This window comes from Marmota flaviventris, chromosome 18, assembly GCF_047511675.1.
Source record: "Marmota flaviventris isolate mMarFla1 chromosome 18, mMarFla1.hap1, whole genome shotgun sequence".
NCBI classification, from domain to species: Eukaryota; Metazoa; Chordata; class Mammalia; order Rodentia; family Sciuridae; genus Marmota; species Marmota flaviventris.
In genome coordinates this window covers 352,929-362,355 of record NC_092515.1, presented here as the reverse complement: position 1 = coordinate 362,355, position 9,427 = coordinate 352,929, and positions in this window count along the sequence as shown.

The following is a 9,427-nucleotide window of genomic DNA, read 5'->3' as shown; positions in this document are numbered from 1 at the left end:
CGTTTGGAGTGCTCCTGACAGGTGGATGAAGCCAGGGCTCCAGATGCTTTATTTCTTGATCCAAGCAGGGCATCCTCTGGACTCTGTCGGTCCCTCGTGGCTGTGTCTTCCAAGAGACCATTTCTTGTCTGCTCAGTGTGGAGCTAGACATTGGGGAACAAAAACTGTGGTCCTCACACAAGATTAGCCGGGAGAGCCATCCTTCCAAGCACAGGGCAACAGCACTCCCTGACATTTAGTTCTCTTTTAATGGGAAACTTCTAGAAGTGTAAGAGGTCCACTTCCTGCTGTGAACAAAACCTTTACTGCTCTGGTGTCTTGGTTATTCATTCATCTAGGTACTGGGGATCGAACACACACACCTTTTAAGACAGAGCCACATCCCCGGCCCTTTTTTATTTTCACCTTTTATTGTGAGGCAGGGTCTAAGTTGTTTAGGGCTTCACTGAGTTACTAAGGCTTGAATTTGAAATCTCCAGCCTCAGTCTCAGGCTCCCACACTCCTGTGATTACCGCCTTTCACCACCACTCTGGGTTGTTGGGGGGAAAGGGACTAACACATGCAGCACTTCCCTGCTCCACCCTTCCTTTTTCAGGGGTTAACAGGGGAGACGACCAGCATCTTGTTGGGGACTGAGGAGGGTGTAAGCCACCTGGAAACTTGGAGTCTCAAATAATTGGTGAGGAACAAAACACAATATATTTACATAAAGCAGAGCTCCTGATAGATCTAGTCCACATGGGCGCTGGAACTAGACAAAGGAAAGATGACTCTAGTGGTTTCTTCAAGGGTATCAAAGGCAGGGATCAGGTTTCAAGGGCGGGGTCTTGTCTCATGATGTCTTGCAGTCAGCAGGTTGACTGGCATCTTGGCAGGTCACACCCATCTCAGGTGCTGTGTGGGACCTTTGCCAGAGCTGAGGGGGAGGTTCACCTGCTTCAGGTGGTCAATCCCTGTGTGGGTGTTGTGAGGAGTTCCCAATGCCAGACCCATCCACTCACTAGGCCACGGTGCACAACACAGTCAACGCAGCCCGTGGACAGCTAAGACAAGGGATGATCCTACAACAAACCTCTGTTTTAACACTGAAAATTCATACATTATCACGGGCTCATCCAGCCCGAACTTCCTCCCTGCTTTCTACAAGCTTCCTTTATCCATTTCTTTCCTTTTCCTCAGCAGTTCAAAGTGAGTACTGAAAGAACCCGCCCTTCTTCCTGAGGTTGGACAAGTTCCTTGGGTCTACTTCTGATTGGCTTCTTCAAGGCCTAGCATTTCCAAATATCCCCTTTCTCTTCTGTATTCCGAATCTTCCTATCCATTCCTTCCCAGTGGTCTTGGGACTTCACTGTCCACCAATGTAAAGTGCATGACCCCTGACGATCATGCCCATCTCTCTCCTTCCTTTCACACTGGAACTTCTCCTAGGATTTGGGATTTCAGGGAGGGCAGCTATGTGTGGGGTGGGAAGGTGACCCATGACCACTCCCCCTCCCACCTCTCTAGTCCTTCAAGTAGAGGAATCTAGGTATTTGACACAAGGGCCATGCTGGGACCTATTTTCCTATCCTCCAAAGCCAGTCAGGAGTAAGAGACTCTTGCAGAACCTCTGGGCAGTTAGACCTGTGGGCCACCTGGAGGGGGTTCCATTTCTGTGACTTAGGCTCCTGGGCGCTGCAGGAGAACAAGAGAAGGAAATAGGTGCCACCTCCCTTGATAAGGAGGACCTTGCCACTGGTCCCTGTGGTGTCCCAGAGCAAAAGAGGTGGTTTGTGTGTTTTCCACAGCCACTGATCTGACTCTCACAGCCCAGCCAGCCAGTGGGGGTGTGCAGGGCTGCAGACATGAAGAATGAGGCCCACCACCCAGCCCAGAGATGAGCCCCTGTCACAAACACTGCAGGAAGCTCAGGGCTGCAGAAGAGGGCTGGTAGTCTCCACCAGAGGTGACTAGTCTACAGAGACTGGAACTGGAAGAGAAAAGCTTCCTATAACTGAGCAGCTCGATCCCCCAACTTACAAACTCAGCAGACAAACTGACATCTACAGAAGGGTGATACGGTCAAGTAGAAGAAATAATCAAAGGAAAAGTAAAAGCACTAAATGTCTTTATTAGTGACTGCAGTGGCCCACGCCTGTAATCCCAGGTACTGAGGTTGGCAAATTCAAGGCCAACCTCAGCAACATAGCAAGCCCCAGTCCCAAAATAAAAACGAAAAGGACTGGGGATGTAGCTCAGTGGTAGGGTGCTTGTAAGCATGAGTTTGATCCCAGTACTATGAAAATAAATTAACAGACAGGTAATGGATACATTCCAGTGGCAGAGCACTTTCCCCAGAACTGAATATAAATAAATATCTTAATGAGGGAAAATGAAAGATTAAAAATAAATAAAGTAAGCTGGGGGCATGGTGGTGCACGCTTGTAATCCCAGCAACCCAGGAGTCTAAAGCAGGAGGACTGCAAGATCAAGGCCAGCCTCAGTACCTAAGCAAAGTCCTAAGCAACTTAGCAAGACCCTGTCTCAAAATTTAAAAAAAAATTAAAAGGGATGGGGATATTGCTCAGTGGTTAAGTGACCCTGGGTTCAATCCCCATTACCAAAAAATAAAAAATAAATAAATGAATAAAAGAGCAGAACTAATCAAATTAATATAGATTTGCAGCTGACATAATGAATTGGAGTAAAGGCAGTTAAAAAAAGAAATAAAGTTGATGATGTGGTATAAGGTCAACAATGAAGCATATCCTTAACAGCAAGAGTGTTTCTTGGGATCATGGACAGCAGTTCCCTGGTGCTAAGTAGTACAGGAACGGATACACACTCTTCCAGGGAAGGGTTGGAAAACTCACTCTGTAAAGAGCCCAGTGATCAGAACTTTCATCTTTGCAGGCCTTGAGGTCTCACCATGGCTTCTCAGCTCTGCCAGAGAGCAGCCATAGGTAATACTAAGCAAATGGGGTAGCTTTGTTCCAATAAAACTTTATTGACAGTAGCAGGTGCACCAAAGGTCACCATGTGCTGGTCCCTGGCTAGGTCTGATCTTTGATATCAGGAGTCCTTCTCTGTATGTGTTCCTGTCACTGGTTCTGGTCAATGGTCACCTCAGTCGCGGGAGGGTAGAGATGCAGTGTCAAGTCAACACAGGGACACTGGGCGCTGGTGAGAACTGGCTGATGAGAAACCGGAGTCGACGTTCAGCAAGCTCAAGCCCATTTAATTTTGGAATGCATAGAGCTGTATTAGGGTTCAGGTAGGGCGTGCCCGCCAACCACACATAAGCACCTTAACACCTGTAAGCCAATCATCTTATGCCTAATGTAACCGCACTACGAGGAAGCACTGAATGTTGCTGTCGTGATGGAAGGCAGTCTGGAAGGGTCTTTGTCCCTAAGGGAGGGGGACTTTATGAGTTGGGGGGTCAAACGCCCTGAAGCACTTGCATCTCAGTTTCCTGACCTGGTAGTCTGCTAGCTTGGCAACTCTGACCACAAGTGCTGAGGATGTGGCAGAGCACTCCGTCCTGCAGGTGTTCCTGTCAGGCCTGTACAAGCGTAGGTTCTCCTAGCACTCTGAGCTGCTCGTAGCTACTAGCTGTGAACACTTCTCCATCAAGATGGCAGTCCCAGAAGTCATGGAGGAAGTGTCATATCTGACTCTCTAAGAACTGTAAAATACAACAAAGACAGTCACATAATAGCAATGCTTTAACACAGCAGAAAACCCCAGCATGTCCACTCTCTGATCACAGGATGGATCCCAAGGCCCTGAATGGGTAGTCCAAGCAGAAAGATATCAAGGTTCTAATCAAGTATAGAACGAGCTGATCAGGCTTATGGATTATAGAGCAAAGGCAAGGTAAAGTGATAAACGAATGCATTGTTATTCATCCAGCTGGTGGAATTAAAAGGAACAGTGATTCCTGAAAGTTACATGGCCACTGTGGGAAAGTGAATTAGTACTGTTTGGCCTGGAAACTCACCTGAATTTTTTTTGTGTGTGTACCAGGGATTGAACCTGGGGTGGGGTGGGGAGGCAACCACTGAGCCACATCCCTAGCCCCCTTTATTTTCTATTTTGAGACAGGGTCTAGCTAAGTTGCTTAGGGCCTCACTAAGTTGCTGAGGACGGCCTGGAACCTGCAATCCTCCTGCCTCAGCCTCCCGAGTAACTGGGATTATAGGCATGTGCCACCGCACCCAACTAGAAATATCTTTATACATCAATCACACACATCCTTTGGCCCAGGCACTCCACCTGTGAGAGTTTGTGCTTTGAAAGGGCCTAAAATCAGGGCTGTTTACTACAATAAGGTTTGTAGTGGCAAAAAACGGGGAGCCAACGCTGCCCAACAGGCAGGACCCAGGATGAGAACGAGCTTGATTAGGAAAGTGACCGTTACGTCCCGGTGCTCAAGTCGTTTGCAGAGGAATCAATAAGAAACAAACAACAAAAGCAAATGAAAAGACAAGGCCTCCGTGCAGCTAGGTACGGTGGTGTCAGTGCAGCGGAGGGGCATGGTGGCTGCCCTCGCTGGGCTCCCACTTCCAACCTGGTGATGGCTGTGCATCTTTCTCCTTAGCATTGTCACTGAGGGCACCGTGTGCTCAGTCCTTGAAAGCACTGCCCAGTCAAGGCCCCTCATCTCTCCACAGCACACCTTGCCCATGGTCACTGGAAAAGTCCCCTTAGAGAAGCAGCAGGAGAGATGGGCACAAAGAGTATGCTGGGAGCGCAGATTCTGGAGAGACCACAGCAATAAAGAGTTCTGCTGCATGTGGAGGCCACACCTACACTTCTGGCAACTTGGGAACTGAGACAGGCAGAACACAGGTTCAAGGCCAGACTGGGCAACTTAGTGAGGTCCTGTCTTAAAATAAAATGTAAAAAGGACTGGAGATGTGGTTCAGAGGACAAGTACCCCGGGTTTAATCTCTGATACCAATAATAAAAATTGTTCTGGGAGGAAGTTAATTAAAATTCAATTCCCTCTTGGGCTGAGGATGTGGCTCAAGCGGTAACGTGCTCGCCTGGCCTGCGCAGGGCGCTGGGTTCAATCCTCAGCACCACATAAATAAAGATGTTGTGTCCACCGAAAACTGAAAAATAAATATTAAAAAAACTCTCTCTCTCTCTCTCTCTCTTTAAAAAAAATTCAATTCTCTTCTACTGTCAAATATTTCTGCCAGCCACAGGACACATCATGACACATCAAAAAAAAAAACAAAAAACAAAAAACCCCACCCATGCTCAGGCTTAATCAAGTACCCTCAATGCAGAGGAAAAAAACAAAAATCATGATTGAAGAAGTGCTTTCTGTCAAAACATCAACTTTTCAGACCTGCAATAGTTCAATGTAGAAAACCCTTGTATATGAAACAAATGTGGCAGATTTTTAAAGTGTAACTCAAACCTCTGGAGGTGCCAGGAAAGAGCCCTTCACATGTAGGAACGTGGAGTGTCCACACAGAGCTCCTGCCACCTTTGACTTGGAGAAGTCATTCCAGTGAGTGTGACACCCTCCTCAGGGAATATGCCCTCTGACATGGGAGAGGGCACAGTGGAGCGAGCATGTCTACATGACAAGCAAGAGAGATCTTTGAACTGTGACAAGCTCCTGGGTGACAGCACTCCTCTTGCTGAGTGTGGGAAGCTCTCCTGAGCAAGGCTGTCAGACATTGTGGGAGAAGCAATTCTGAACATGATCTTTCACACTTTGCTCACACTGGAGAGGAAAACCATGTTGTGGTCTTTGTGGGAGTCTTTAGATAGCTCAGCTGGCTCCAGAGAACCATCCTGGGGACCCTGTGCTGTGGTGGGTAGAAAGAGCCAGCCGGTGTCATTATCCACCCAGCACAAGTTCATGTGGGGACCTGTGAAAGGTGTTCCTGTTGGTAAGCTTTCAACTATAGCTTTGTTATTGTACATCAGGAAATGTACATAGAGAGAAACTCACCAAACACAACCAACATGGAAAAACTGTTGATCAGAATTTCATTTTATTGAACCTCAGAGATAAGCCATAAAGGAGGCAAAAACCCATAAATTATTGCTATTATTATCATTTTTTACCCTATGGGATTGAACCCAGGGGTACTCTACCACCAAGGTACATCCCAATCTCCTTCTTTTTGTTTTTTGTTTGTTTGTTTTGTTTTTTGGTACCAGGGATTGAACCCAAGGGAACTTACCACTGAGCCACATCTTCAGACCTTGTTATTTTTGATTTTGAGGCAGGGTCTTGCTAGTTGCTTAGGGCCTCAATAAGTTGACTGAGGCTGGATTTGAACTTGTGGTCCTCCTGCCTCAGTCTCCCAAGCCACTGAGATTATAGGAATGCACCACAGCACCCAGCTTTATTTTTATTTTGGCACAAGTTCTTTATAAGTCGCTGAGGCTAGCCTTGAGTTTGCCATATTCCTGCCTCCACCCACATATTATTTTTGAACCATGAACTCAGTACTGAAATGTGTTAAGACTGTTCTCACAGCGTCCTGTAATCATTGATGAGCAGGTAGGAGCGATCCCACTCTACATAGACCCTTGATCTCCCACAGAAACATCTAATGGAACTCAGCGTCTAGATCTGATGGACAATGTCTCATGGAAATTATTGTCTTAGATAATCAATGATAACTGTCTTTCTGCATCATACAAATAAAAAAACACCAATTCTGAACGACACAGAGGCCATACATCTTTCAGCATGAGTACCTTCAGCATGAGTCTCAACCAGAGGCTGTGGGCGGGGCATGCCAACCACCATTTCCTGCATAATCCACATGTTGTCACTTTAAACACCTACACCCAAGGGCTCACTCATTGACACTCTAGTGTTCACCCAGAGAGCATCATGAAGAACCTTGTGCAACTTCACACTCTGAAGGGCACAGCCAGCATCCAGGCAAGATGAAAAAGACACAGCCCAGCCCAGACAGTGGTTCAGACTGAAAGGGCAGTGCAAACCGCACAAGCACTAACCAGAATCGCTCACAAAAAATGGGGGTGGGGTGGGGGCAGTGTCTGTGTTTGAATTCTGGATGCTAGAAAGTAAGGACTGCAGAAGAGAAAGGACTCTGATGTTGGAGCTTCATGCCCAGGAGAATCCCATCTGTGGAGGAGAGCACAGCAAGCATTTCCAGACCTGTAAGGTTTCAAAGCCACACTCCTACAGAACTGCCCCGGAGAACTGGCAGTGACCGCTCACAGCTCATGGACATGTCCCCGGAACACAGGAAAGGATGTTCATAGAAGGCTTGGTTGTATCAAACACACGAATCCCTCTGGCAGTCCCTCAAAACAAAGTAAGGAGAACATGGCATCTCACACTGCCGGGTAAGTGTTCACTTGCATAAACCTCAGAAACACAATGTTGAGCGAAAGACACCAGACACAGCAGGAAAAAGTAGTCCATGTGAAAATCAGGGTGGTGCTTACCTCTGTGATTCCGGCCGGGAAGCAGGATGGGCTCTGGACGTGGTCTAGAGTTGTGCCCTGGGTGATGTAGGTACAGCTGTTCACGTCTGTGAAATTCCCTTGATGCATGAAGATCAGGGCTTCCCACTGTGGCCATGTTCACTGTACCTCAGTCAACAGGACACAAAGGGTCCTGCTGAGGTTTTAAACAGACTTAAACCAGAAACAAAGACAAGCATGGCCCTTGCACTGTTGTTGCATGGGAGGCTTCCTGTCACCAGGAAGATCAGGCCCCTCTCAAACTGACTGACACCAGGGAATTTCCACCCACAGGCCTGGCAGGTTAGAGGAGCTCTAGGGTCAACATGATTGGCAGTCCAAAGATGTCTCCAAACGTTCAGCTGCTTTGCTTCTTTCCATCCGCCTCAGAGATGTCGGTCACGCTTAAGCTGGTGCCCACTGACAGCATCACTGTGAGAGAGCCTGGGCTTCTCTCTGTGACCTCTCACAGTTGTGGAGAAGTCAGTATCAGTGATGGGGCTCCAGGAGAGAAGGCATCACCTTTTGCAGCCTCTGGCAGTTGCTCTCGTTCCTGGCTTTAGGGTGCACTACTCTGATCCCTGCTTCTGTGGGCACCGCCCACACCTCTTTTCTGCACAGGTGTGGTCCAGTTGCTCCACCTCATTCTTGTGAAGGCACATGATTGCATTTAGAACCCAGAGATCTCCCTGTCTCAAGACCCTCAGGTACATCTGCAAAGACCCTGCTTCTACATAGCGGCAATCAGGACCGACTTTTTTAGAGGCCCTTTTCAGCCTGCCACACTCTCCAAGTATCTAACCCAAACTTGGGGCCTTACTCCTAGTGTTTGCTCCTTCCTTCAACCTAATTTCCACGAACAGGAGAATACCTTGCACTGATTGGCCTGGGTCAGGGTACTATCTTGTTCTTGCATCAATCAGTGTTACAATGCCACCCCCAATACATGCACACACAAAGCTGGGAGTTCCTGCCCTCACATTTTGAGGAAGGAAGCTTAGAAAAAAGTCCACAGGCCAAGGGTCAAATATCCTAAAAGGCTCTGCTCTGCAACTTTATTGGTCTAGTGGTAAACTGGGTATAACTGACACTTTATACACTGGACTTTTCATTCTGGAACATGAGCATTTCTTTCCAGAAACTTATCTTCACATGCGTCCCCTGCATTTCTTGATAAACTAACCTCATTTGTTTTTTTTCTTGTTGTTGATTGCTTTCCTTTTTCCAGGACTGGTAATCAAACCCAGGGCTTTGCCAATACTAGCTAAGGGCTCTAGCACTCAGCTCTATTCTCGGCCCCCTTTAGTTTATTAGAATCTAAGTTGCCCAAGATGGCTTCCACCTTGCAATCCTCCTGCCTCAGACTCCCAAGAGGCTGGGATTACAGGTGTGCACCACCGTGTCTGACTATTCATTAATATATTTTCTTCCAAGTTACAGCATTTAAGTCTGTTTCATACTCTATTTGTTGAGAACAGACTCCTTCTGTTGTCTGGGATGTATTTTATAACCATCAGAAGAATAAACAATTCAAGAGGAAACAGAAGTGAACTTTCATAGGAACAGGTGGACTTCTTAGGCAGGGAGAGACCCTGAGTTGGGTTGTACCAGGACCAGCAGAGTTTCTGGGGCTTCTTCTTTGTCTACATTCTAGTGGCTGAGGAACAAGATGACCCACATGGGACAGCAAGGGGGATGGGGGTGGCCAGTCCTGGGTGGCAGCAGTGGGCAGCTTAACCAGCATGAAGACCACCTGCTTGTGCATTTTCTCTCCTGAGGAACCAGCATCTCTAGTTTTGGGTTTTCCTCCTGGTTTGCCCTGCATTGTGGACCTCCTGCATTCCTCTTTGAAGCAGACCATTTTCTGGAGGCTGTTAGTGGTTACCCACTGCTCAAACCTCAGATTCTTTGCCTCTTTCTGGGCATTATAACCAGTGAGGTCACCTTGGTGCTGGCCTTGTCTTTGATTTG